This window comes from Microcaecilia unicolor, chromosome 7, assembly GCF_901765095.1.
Source record: "Microcaecilia unicolor chromosome 7, aMicUni1.1, whole genome shotgun sequence".
NCBI lineage: Eukaryota > Metazoa > Chordata > Amphibia > Gymnophiona > Siphonopidae > Microcaecilia > Microcaecilia unicolor.
The window spans coordinates 66,665,740-66,677,550 of record NC_044037.1 but is presented as its reverse complement, the minus strand read 5'-3'; positions in this window follow the sequence as shown (position 1 = coordinate 66,677,550).

Sequence of the window (11,811 nt, the reverse complement as noted above, 5' to 3'; positions counted from 1 at the left end):
GTGTTCTGGCTGGTCACAGTGCAAGGGAGAGCCTGGGCCTCGGGAGTGAAGTATCACTCAGCCTACAAGATCCAGCATCTCCTCAACCATCATGAGACTCGGTGACTTCGGGATCCTTTCTACTGACGGTAGCAGCGTCAGGCGGAGGACCCAAGGGTATGCTGCAGTTGCCAGATTTCCCACGGCAGGACCCAACGGTAGTGTGCTGGATCCAAGATCTGGTATTGAGGAACGACATGAGAGTGATTCAGAAGGGGGTTTCCCCCTCATGCCATCAGTTCCTCCCCTGGAAAAGCTGGCAGAAGTGAATTTGGAGACCATTTGGACTGCCTTGAATTCTCTTTACAGGGTATGTGCTGGGACATCCTTCCTTAATCAACATGCACAAAGAGTTGGCAAATGTGAAGAAGTTTTGAATGCTCATTCTGTGAATATTAATGCTTTGGAAACTCAGGTTCAGCAGTCCCAAGCCTTACAATCTGGTTTGGCTCAGGACAAACTGCTGGTTTATCACAGGCTGGAAAACTTTGGATAATTATGTTAGTTAGACATTTAAACAAGCTTATTAAATTTTCCTAAACTTTTGACAATTTTGCCAAAAGATCTGTTTTACAAATTTTTGAAGGAAAATTTTAATTATTCTGATACTGGATTTCCACCATTGCATAAGATTTATCATCTTCCAGTACTTAGACAATGTTCAAGTTCTCCAGATGCTGCCTGGGTTGTGGATGTTTCCTCTGATAGTTTGAATATAACCCAAATTTTGGAGAGTTCTACTGAAGAAGTGGTTGCAAAGTCAACTTTATTGGTGATATTTGTATTTCAACATGATAAAGAGGCCTTTCTTTGCCTCTTTTTTAGGCTCGCTGTTGGAGAGAAAGTGTCTATTTTCCCAGATATTCTAAATGGACTCAATTACGTAGGAAGAAGTTTCTTGCACACAAAGCTCATCTTGTTTCTTTAGGAGCTAGGTTTCAACTGAGATTTCCTTGTAAATGAATACTTTTCCTTGATCAACACATATATATGTTTTTGAACCTGCTCAGTTGCAATTCTTTATGGAAGATAGCACGGGCATAGCCAGACAACAGATTTTGGGTGAGCCTAGGCAGGAAGTGGCTGGGCACCAAGTTTTCTACCCCCTCCCCCCCCCCCCCACACCACACAAAAAATCTCTCAGCTGGCAGGAAACTGCTTCTTTCCACTTTGGCAGTCTGCAGCAGGCATGCAGCCATGCACTGAAAACTGAGCATGCGCAGGTGTCAGTATCGTGTAGAATAGCATTTTCATTACCATCAGGGGGAAGACTTCAGCTGGCAGAGCTTGGGATCCCCACCAGCTACCGCTAAACGTGTGCTACTGTTGGGTGGGCCAGAGCCCTAAGTGGCCACCTGAGGACACTGTTATGTTTACAGAACTAGCTTTGAGTATCGTTTCATCCTTTCCTGTGAAGTGAACAGGAGCCCTTACCAGACACCGTTAATAAATATTTGCTTCCACCATAATTTAATGAATATGTGTGACTTGTCTTACCTGGCACCACAGCCCACCCTCACTCATGTTACCAGAGTACCTATATATTTTTATAAAATAGCGCCTAAGTATCCTTGGTAGTGCCTAATACCCTCAAGATCAGACAAACCTATGTCCATACACATATACACTACAGCTATGCTTGGTTTCAGTTCAGATATTTCATTTGAATCTTACTGCAGTTGGCTAGTCTGTCCCACACACCCACCAAGAATATCTCTGAACCTTACTTCAAAACCTGGTCCAAAAGGGTGCAGTGTTGATTGGTGCCATATTGGAGTGCAGCACCAGTGGGACACAAAAACCTGGAACTCACTTTTGTTCCATTAGGACCTGGCTATGAGGTGAGACTGGGAAAGAAGGGCCAGCAGGTCCAAATTTAAATTTTTTTTCATATGTTCAGGTGGCAGGGTGGAGGGGCCCTGGACTTGACACTATTTTTTGTGTTGTTTTCCCTTATTTGTTTCCCCCATTTTGGTTATCCAACTTAATAAAACAAAACAAAATAAACTACAAAAAACAAAACAGTATGGCTGCCGTATTACCTTTTGTCCACCCAAAGCAAGCAGGAAAACTACACCTGTGATCTAGTGGTGATGCCCCTATGGAACTTGGCTTGTAATAGTTCACAATTCACTACACAAATCATTAAGCATTAATATCTATAGAATCATCAAGCAATGATGTTGTATTCTGCAAACTGTGAATATTATAGAAGAAACCAAACACAGAAGTAATTTGATGCATTTGTGTGAATCTCTGCTGATTGTATTGCTGTGTCAGAGACTGCAAAATGAAAGTTCAGTTTGAATTTTTCCTTGGTGCTCTGAATAGGCCCATTGTATGGTTCAAATGTGGATGACTTCTTTCAATTAATATAGACCTGAGCTAATTCAAAATATTCTTTTTTTCCCAACTCTTCAGCAAATTCACATGCATTTGTTTATGAGAAATTCCTTGGTTTCCCTTTATTGCTTAATGGCATTGTACTTATCAGATTCCTTTGTCTGAAATTGATTGTCAGTCACATTGATCTTAAAAAGTTGGTATATGTCTCCGTTAGCGTACATACAAACACCTTAAGAATTTTAATGTGCACAAAATCAAATTCATTCACATTAACCTATGAATTAAAACATGCTGAACTGACTTCTGTGTATTAAAAAGTTCTAACCTGTGTTTTATTATTATTATTATTAACACAAGTGTATGAAATGAACAGAAATGAATTTCTTTTTTTTGGTTGTGCACATCCTTATTAAAAAGGATGTCATATCATACCAACAAGAGAAACCACAAAACTTAAATTAGAAATGCCTTTTGCAAGAGCTTGAGTACTGCCCAGGTACTGCTAGAGGGAAGAATCATTTCAATTAGTACATCATAGATATAATCTAGGTGGCCATAAAGAAGTTTCAAGGCATGAGTTCATTTCCTATAAGAATAAGCACAGAACCTCTTTCTGCTGTAATAAAAGCTGTGAAATATTCATAAAGACATTATACTAGTTAAAAAAAGTTTTTGCCAACCTGCATTACATCAGAGAATGTGCATGTCAAGCAACAAACAAGTCACATGGATTAATATCACAATTTTTTTCCCCATACACATAGGTGTCGGAACAGAGGGAGCCACGGGTGCCATGACATCCACAACAGTTTCCTTCTCTCCTCCCTCCCCTAGGATGGCAATGCTATAATTGCATAACTGCAGAAGCGTTGCAACTGGCTGGTGTGGGGGCCTTGAGCATTTGTGCAAGTTCAAGACCTACCGGCTTCCACCACCTCTGAAAAAGGACGTTTGGAGATGGCAAGTCACTTAACCCTCCATTGCCTCAGGTACAAACTTAGATTTTGAACCCTCCTGGGACAGAGAAATATCCAGAGTACCTGAATGTAACTCACCTTGAGCTACTACTGAAGAAGGTGTGAGCAAAATCTAAATAAATAAATAAAGTATGCCCACTAAACGAAGGATTATGTTCATTTGCTCAACATGGCCTATGTACAATGTAGGGAATGTGAACAGTAGCTTGAGCAGATGTTTGGATTTCCTCATTAAGGGCACTGGATAAAAGCTGAGTCAGTTCATTTGGGGTCAATATTCAGCTGGTGCCTAATTTAATATCCATATTCAGTACCACTGTATGTACATAAGCATTATACAGATAATGCAGTCACCACACCAGTACTATTTGTTTAGATTATCTGGATAGTAGCTATCACCGATCTGGATAATTCTAAAATCTGCCCTAAATTGGTGCATATTATATGGTTAGCTTTTGTATAATGTTTTAAAAATATGTGCAAAGTGATGCTATACATTCACCAGCTGCCAGTGAACACATTGCTTCACTTGAAAACTGGACTGAGTGTATATTTTTTCAAGGTAATGCACATGTATCTCAGTGTCTCTTACATTATGAAGATGCCTGTCCACAAGCGGTCAAGGAAATATAGACGTTTTATACATTTCAAAAACCTCCAATTACTAGATATGTGCAGTTTTCATGGGTTCTCCAAAAGGCTAATTACTGCATATCAAGAACTTTCACTGAAGCTATCAGTCATTTCAAGATTTGCTGCCAATGCGTTTCTTTGTGCTTAGTGAGATACAATTTTCTTCAGTTGTTTCCTTGTTTTTCACAGCTCAAGTTCTTTTTACCTTTGAGAGTTTTCCAAATGTTTACTACTTCTCTTGTGCGCTGCTAGAATTGCAAGCATGCTTATCCAGTTTTTTTAACCTTCATCAGAAAGAGAAGATACACCAATCAAAAGCAAAACATTTACTTAATGTTATCTCTATAGACACAAAGGGGAAAAAAGCTTAGTAAATTAGGCCCAGAAACCTTTCATGTGGAGTACTGGAGCATGGTATGACTTCTGGACACAGTTTAAATCACTCACTGCTTCCCCAGCATGGCATGACTTCTGGATACAGTTTAAATCACCACCGCTTCCCCAGCATGGCATGACTTCTGGACATAGTTCAAATCACTCACTGCTTTATGGTCTCCAGCTGGTTCTCGCCCTCCTGATTATTCCTCCTCAGTCAATCCTCCTCCTCTCCCTCAGGATCCTGGGACTTGTAGTTCCCTTGCTGCTCCCTTTGCTTGCCCCCAGGGCTTTGCAGGGGTTCTTGGGAACTGTAGTCCTCCTCCCTTGGGAAAGTTATGCCTCCTTGGGGGTGTGGCTTCCCAGCCCCTAGGATCCTGGGACTTGTAGTTGGGACCTCCAGATGATCATATGAGTAGTAAAATCACTGACTCCTCCTTTCTCTCAGATCAGTATGTACCTCCATACCACAGATGACAAATTATATCTGAAAACATATATATCAGGTCACAGGTCAAACGTAGTGGAGGAGTTTTAATGCAGCAGACTGAAAATCAAGGAAGCAGGGTTCAAATCTCATTGATATTCCTTGTGATTTTGGGCAAGTCACATAACCCTTTATTGCCTCAGTATAAAATTGTAAGCCTTAAGCCACTGCTAGAAATGTGTGAGCTACATCCTTTCTTTTCTCCTGAGAAAGTAGTCCCCAGTTACTCATTCTGGGCGGCTATAGTCTACTGAGGAACAAATCTTTTACTCTGATCACCTTGGGATTATACTGTGGGATAGGCAAGCTGGTTGGCAATAGTCAACAATGTGCAGCTGGTCTGTTTTTTTTTTTTTTTTTAATTACATTTGTACCCGGTGCTTTTCTACTCATGGCAGGCTCAATGTGGCTTACATGGGGCAATGGAGGGTTAAGTGACTTGCCCAGAGTCACAAGGAGCTGCCTGTGCCTGAAGTGGGAATTGACCTCAGTTCCTCAGGACCAAAGTCCACCACCCTAACCACTAGGCCACTCCTCCACTCCACTTGCAGAACAAGTAAATAAAATTCATATAAGGTTTCTGCTGCATTCATCCTCTTCCTCCCTATCAATATTCACCACTTCAGACTCAGATTTTGATGTGATATTTCTGTATAAAACCTCACCTTGGGCTCTGAGGTCACTACTTCACAATCACCTTAGGTTTATCCTTCTAGGGTTTCTGTTCTGGGACAGTTTAGCCCTGAATATCGTTCACATAGTTCTTACCATTCAGTCTGGCCCCACAGACAAGGTAATGCTAAATTGGAAAAAATACACAAAATGACCTCTTGTGGGATGTTGTTATTAATATTTGATGTGCCTAATGTTATCATATACAATCAATAAATGCAGGAATATCACTCCCTCTCTGCGCACTCGCTAGCTTTTGTTCTAGCTGGATCTCTTCCTTTCTTTTCCTTCTCTCTCTCTCTTTCATTAATGCATTCTTTCTTTTACATTATTTATTAACTTCCTTTTTATTTCAAAATAAAAAATAAAAGAAAAACCCCTTCTGCTTATGTAAAGGGGAATATGTACGGTGAAGCTGGACCACCTTAAAAAGCTCACCCTGAACCACACTGTACCACCTTAAGTGGAAAATCAATACTTGAGTTCACTCATTGAGTGGGGATTCTCAGAGATGACAAGTTACCCAGTTCCAGGCTGGAGATTTTAGGACAGTCCTGGATTTTTGACCACCCTTCCTATCTGGGGCATTATGGGACTTGCAGTGCTGATTTCAATGGGAAGGATCAAGCACTACAAATCCCACACTACTTAGGAATTTCAAGTCAAAACCAGGCTGACCAAAAAATCTCCAGTCTGGAACTGGGTAACTTGGCATCTCTGGATTCTTCAAAATAAAAACCCAGAGGAAAGCAGAAAACTGGAGTTAGGCCAGAATGTGCCTGAGGGGTCATCAGAGAGATTGGGAAATACAACCGTCAATTCAGATCAAGAGGACTCTTTTGCCCCAGATAAGAATCTAACGCTAGCCAAAATAACTGCATGCTAATGTGAGTTCCTGCAGAGAGCAGGATTGGATTGACACTATATTTGACCCTAGTATGCTCATTTTTGAAGCATATAGACACCTCAAAAGGCCAAAATGGACATTCATCTGCTTGAATGTCCAAATCTCGATTTTGCAAAGGCAGAATAGGGATGTCCATCACTGCAGTAAGTCCAAATAGCAAGAGGGTGTGTTCTGGGTGGGATTATGGAGTGCCTGAAATCTGGACGCCCAACGGAGATTACCAAAGGGGAAGAAATGTCCATATCTAAAAAGAATGACATCCTTATTTAGACCTGTTTCTGGAACTTCCAGGTTACAGAAAGATGCTCTGACTGAGCAGCTGTCCACTGGAGGGATTACGGCATGACATCTCCTTAATCCCCCAGTGGTTGCTGTCCCCCTTTCCCTCCCTTGAAAGTGAAACCAGAAGGGGATACCAGGCTCAGTGACAGCTTCAGGTATTATGGGCATTCTTATTAGAGCAGGAAACAGCTCCGAGTAGCCTAGTGTTTAGTACAGTGGACGGTAAACCAAGGGACCTGGGTTCAAATCCCATTTCAGCTCTTTTTTTTTAAATTATGAGCTCTCCAGAAACAGAAAAATACCTATTGTATCTAAATATATATGACACCTGCAAGATTGAAGGCTATTGAAATGGTGTACATCAGGAGCGTATCTGCGTGGGGCCACAGGGGCCTGGGCCCCCGCAGATTTTGCCCTGGCCCCCCTCCCCACCATTAACCCTCCCCCGCTGCTTACTTTTGCTGGCGGGGGGCCCCAACCCCTGCCAACCAAGGTCCGACCCGCAGTCTTCATATTTCGTCTTCCTCCGACTCCTCCGTGGCCATGCTGTAAGTAACGCTGCTGATTCGTTGAATCCAGTTCGGAGTCTTACGTTGCAGCACGTTGTACACATGTACAACGTGCTGTGACATCAGACTCCGAAATGGATTCAAGGAATCAGCAGCGTTACTTACAGCATGGCCAAGGAGGAGTCGGAGGAAGACGAAATATGAAGACTGCAGGTTGGACCTCGGCTGGCGGGGGTTGGGGCCCCCCCGCCAGCAAAGGTAAGCAGCGGGGGAGGGTTGACGGCGGGGGGGTGGTGGGGTGGAGAGAGGCGGGGGCGGGGGGGGGGGAGGGAGGCAAAAATGTGCTCCCTCTCTCTGGCCCCGGCCCCCCCTACTGCCGGATTCCAGATACGCCCCTGGTGTACATTCAAGTACAGTAGGCATTTTTGTGTTCCTGGAGGGCTCACAATCACAAAAACAAACAGTTAAAGTGGGATTTGAACCTGAGTCCCTTGCTTTAAAGGCCACTGCGCTAACCACTAGGCTGATCCTCTCTTCTGTATGGATGTTTGAATGGCCATTTTTTAAGAATGCTGTAATACAGACATCCATGTTCCTTGTCCCCCCTCCCCTTTTCCAACATTTGGATGTTTTAATTTGTAAAATGGATGTTCATGCTGGATGTTTCCAGTGCATAGACATCCATCTCACATATTTTCAAACAGGCTGTATCCTGTTTGAACGTACATGTTAGACGGTCATAGGTTTGGGATGTCCTGACTTGGACATCCTTTCGAAAATGCCCCTCCACGGAAGCATATATTTATGGGTCCCTAATCAAGGACCCCCATTTACTTCTTTTCTCACTCCCTCCTCACAGAGTCACATTCAATCTTTCTTTGACTCCCTCCTATATTCATTAATGCCCCCCCCCCCCCCCCATATTACACTACCTGTCCAGAAATAGCATAGGGAAAACTGCAGGGCTATACCAGAGTATAGCAGTAGTAGCAGGTGAGTGTGGATGGGTTCTTTGCAAGCGTATACTTTGAATGGAGTGGCCTAGTAGTTAAAGCAGTAGGCTGATGACCATGGAAGCAGAGCAGTTAATTTTCACCCTCCATTGCCTCTAGTATAACCCAGAGATACTGAGGGTGAATCATCCCAAAAAGAGAGATTGAAGGCCAAAGGGTGAGATTAACAGGCAAATATGTCTGAAGTATAAATCTAGAAAGAATTACATGTTGAAAAGGCTTCACAAATGGAAGAAGCAATATAAAATACTATTTAGCTTTCCTTCATGGTTCTGGAAGGACATTGACCAATGGTTCCCAAACCTGTCCTGGCAAAGCCGAGTCAGTCAGGTTTATAGGATACCTACAATGAATATGCATGAGATGAATTTGCATGTAATAGAGGCACTGTATAAGAATCTCATGCATATTCATTGTGGATATTGATTTACTAGAGGTCCCTCAGGGCAGGTTTGGAAACAAACGATACGAAGTAGAGGCAGTATTAGGACAGTTTTCAAAGGAATTTGCCCAGGTAAGTAAATAGTTGTGCGGGTAAACTTCCTGTTTAGAATTCACATGAAGAATGGGCACTCAGAAAATTTTTGTATTTTCATTTGGAATCGTTTTCATTTCCAATGAATGTTGTTAATAGTGTGTCCTGTTTGCATATAGTACGCACTCCTTCCTGATAGGGTGCACATTTGCAATTTTTCACTCATGCACCCTAGGGAGAAAAGAGGGTACACTATGTGCAAAGAGGGCATACTATGGGGGGAATTCAGTAAAGGTCACCTAAAGCTAGGTGCCAGGATGATCCATGCTAAGTGTGAATTCTATATAGACCATTTTAAATAGAATGCTAGTGTAGTACATATTTTCACACCTAATTTTGGACTTGAGCATTTACGCCTGCCAAAGAGTGGTGTCAAGCTCACACCCAATTATTGTTGGCTAGGCGTGGAAATGGAAGTGTTCTATAACTCCGTGCCTGGCTCCTGAGAACACCCTTGACCTATACCTTGGCCATGGCCCCTTTGGAGTTCCACGCAAGATAAATATGGCAGACAAGTTATAGAATAGACATGGATCACATATCCATGCATAACTGGTAATTAGTGCCAATTAGTGCTTGTTAAGGTCAATTAATGACTGTTAGCACCAATTTAACCACCTACTTTAGGATTCACACCCAAAAATGCATGCAAAACTTTGGGCGATCTATACAGAATTAGGGGGTATGAGCACAGTGTGCTATTTCTGGTGGATGACATCCGTTTCAAATGACAGTCCATCCCTTATTCACACAGGTACATTTGCACCAGTGGACTCTGCCAATTCTGATTGTGAACTGTCATGCTTATAGGTGTTGTTGCAAAATGTAGCAGCAAGATGATTTTTGGAGGTTCTAAATGGTTTAAAGCAGGGATGCATGATTTGCAATGTCTCTGAGACTTGATACACCCAACTCCAAAACCCAGAAAAGTCCAGTCTTTTCTATCTCTCTCTTTTGCCTACTACAGTGAGTAGTGGGATAAATATAATTGTTTTCAGTATACACTAACATTTTTTTCTAGCTGTGATAAGACTCAGGATCTCAGACTCAGATGCAGGTCCTTGCAATCAGGATCAATTGGGTGGTAATGGATCCTTGAGAACCCTGTAAATTTAAAGAGTAAAACTTCTTTCAGCACAGTAGATGTTCCTGGACCTCCAGTGGATGGAAAAAGTCCAAGTTGCCTTGCTGAAAAATACAGACATAGCCCAGTCTCTCCTTTCTCCTCAGTTTCTCAGAAGGGATATAGAGGATTCCTCGTTCCCTCAGGTATCCAACAGGGCAGATTCTTAAGCGGATTCTGTCAATTGTATACACCTGGATCACTCCTTGACCTTATTATACTAGCTAGGGTAGTACAGGATAGAGCTGAGAGTGCCTGTGACCTTTTAGCTCACTCTAAGATATGAGTGACAAAAATTTCACTTATTTGTGGATAGGCAGATAAACATGCCATTGAAAATCTCTAAACTCAGCCAATAATATAAAGTACTTATGCAATCATCGGTTGGTACTAACCATATAAGTGCTTTTTAAAACAAATTGCCATTCTTGAAATGGAAAAATTATGCCCCTACAGCTCTCTATATGGCCATAGTTTAACTATTGAGGTTGGGAGTAGGGTGAGGTGAGAGGTATTCCAGAGGAAGTGTTCAGATTCATTTTGTGGTGAGGGGTGAAATTCAGCTCGTTTCCATAGAACTTATGCTTTTTAAGCGCTGGCAGCCAAATAATAGGTATAACTTTATTCAGAAAGCTTATCTGTATAAAGTTATATGTTATATTCATCTGTGGGACTTGAACATTTATCACTGCTGAGTTAATCTAATTATTTATATCACTTGATATACCACCCTTCTAGTATACACCAATCAAAGCAGTTTAGAGTACAAGTTGGTGCAGCACTTATCATAATAATTGGAAAGAAGCATAAAAAAAGTCTAAAACAATCTAAAGCAATCATTAAACCCATAAACAATACAATTCAAAAAACACACAAATGGCAAAATACATGGCAGTCTAAACTAATTACTGAACACATAACACACACACAAAAAAAATAGACAACTTGGGATTTAGGTTATATACCCTATACTTTGCTGCTTGGTGTATAAACTTTATACAGATAAGTTTTCTGTGTAACATTATACAGGCTACTACTACTACATATCATTTCTATAGCGCTACTAGATGTACATAGCGCTGTACACAAAACACATCAGAGCTTACAATCTATTCAAAACAGACAAACAGGACAAATAGGGGATTAGGGAATTATTTGTTAAAACAGACGTGGGTATTGAACAGGTGAATAGGGGTTAAGAATTAAAAGCAACCTCATAAAAGTGGGATTTAGGACACCATACAACTGAACATTTAGCGCACATAGTCCAAGCATTACCAACTACATTCATTGAAAAAGTGCCAGCTAAAAAAAAACTGTATTAGTGGCAATATTTTCACTGCCATGTGGGAGACTTGGGCTTGATTGCAAAGACAGGTCTGGGTTACTTGTAGTTAGGGATGCCAGGGAGGCAGAGCCTCGAGGAAGAAATTCCAGTTATTGTTTATTGGCAACATTGACTATTCTAATGTGGTTCATGCAGGGCTTCCCACCACTCAACCTCATCAACTACAGACCTTACAGAATGCGGCCGCCCACTTTCTATGGAAAGCTTAGAAATCCAATTCTGCCTCTCTATTGACTTCCGATTAAATTCTGGTCCTGATTTAAAATTGTCTGTTTCACTCATAAAATGTTTCACTTTGGTTCATCCACCTATCTTTCATCCCTTATACACCTTCCCGTGCCCTACGATCACTCGACTCTGAATGCTTGGTTCTTCCCTCACCAAAACTGGCTCACTATGAATCTACTTGTCAGGGGTGAGCTGATCATATGGGCAACCAGGCAGTGCCCAAGGGCCCAGAGGCTCTCTCCCCCCCACTGCAAACTACAGCCTACCTGAGCCTCAGTGGGCCCTCTCCAGTCCTATCTTGAAGGGCCCTGGTGGTATAGTGACCTCTCTGGGGCAG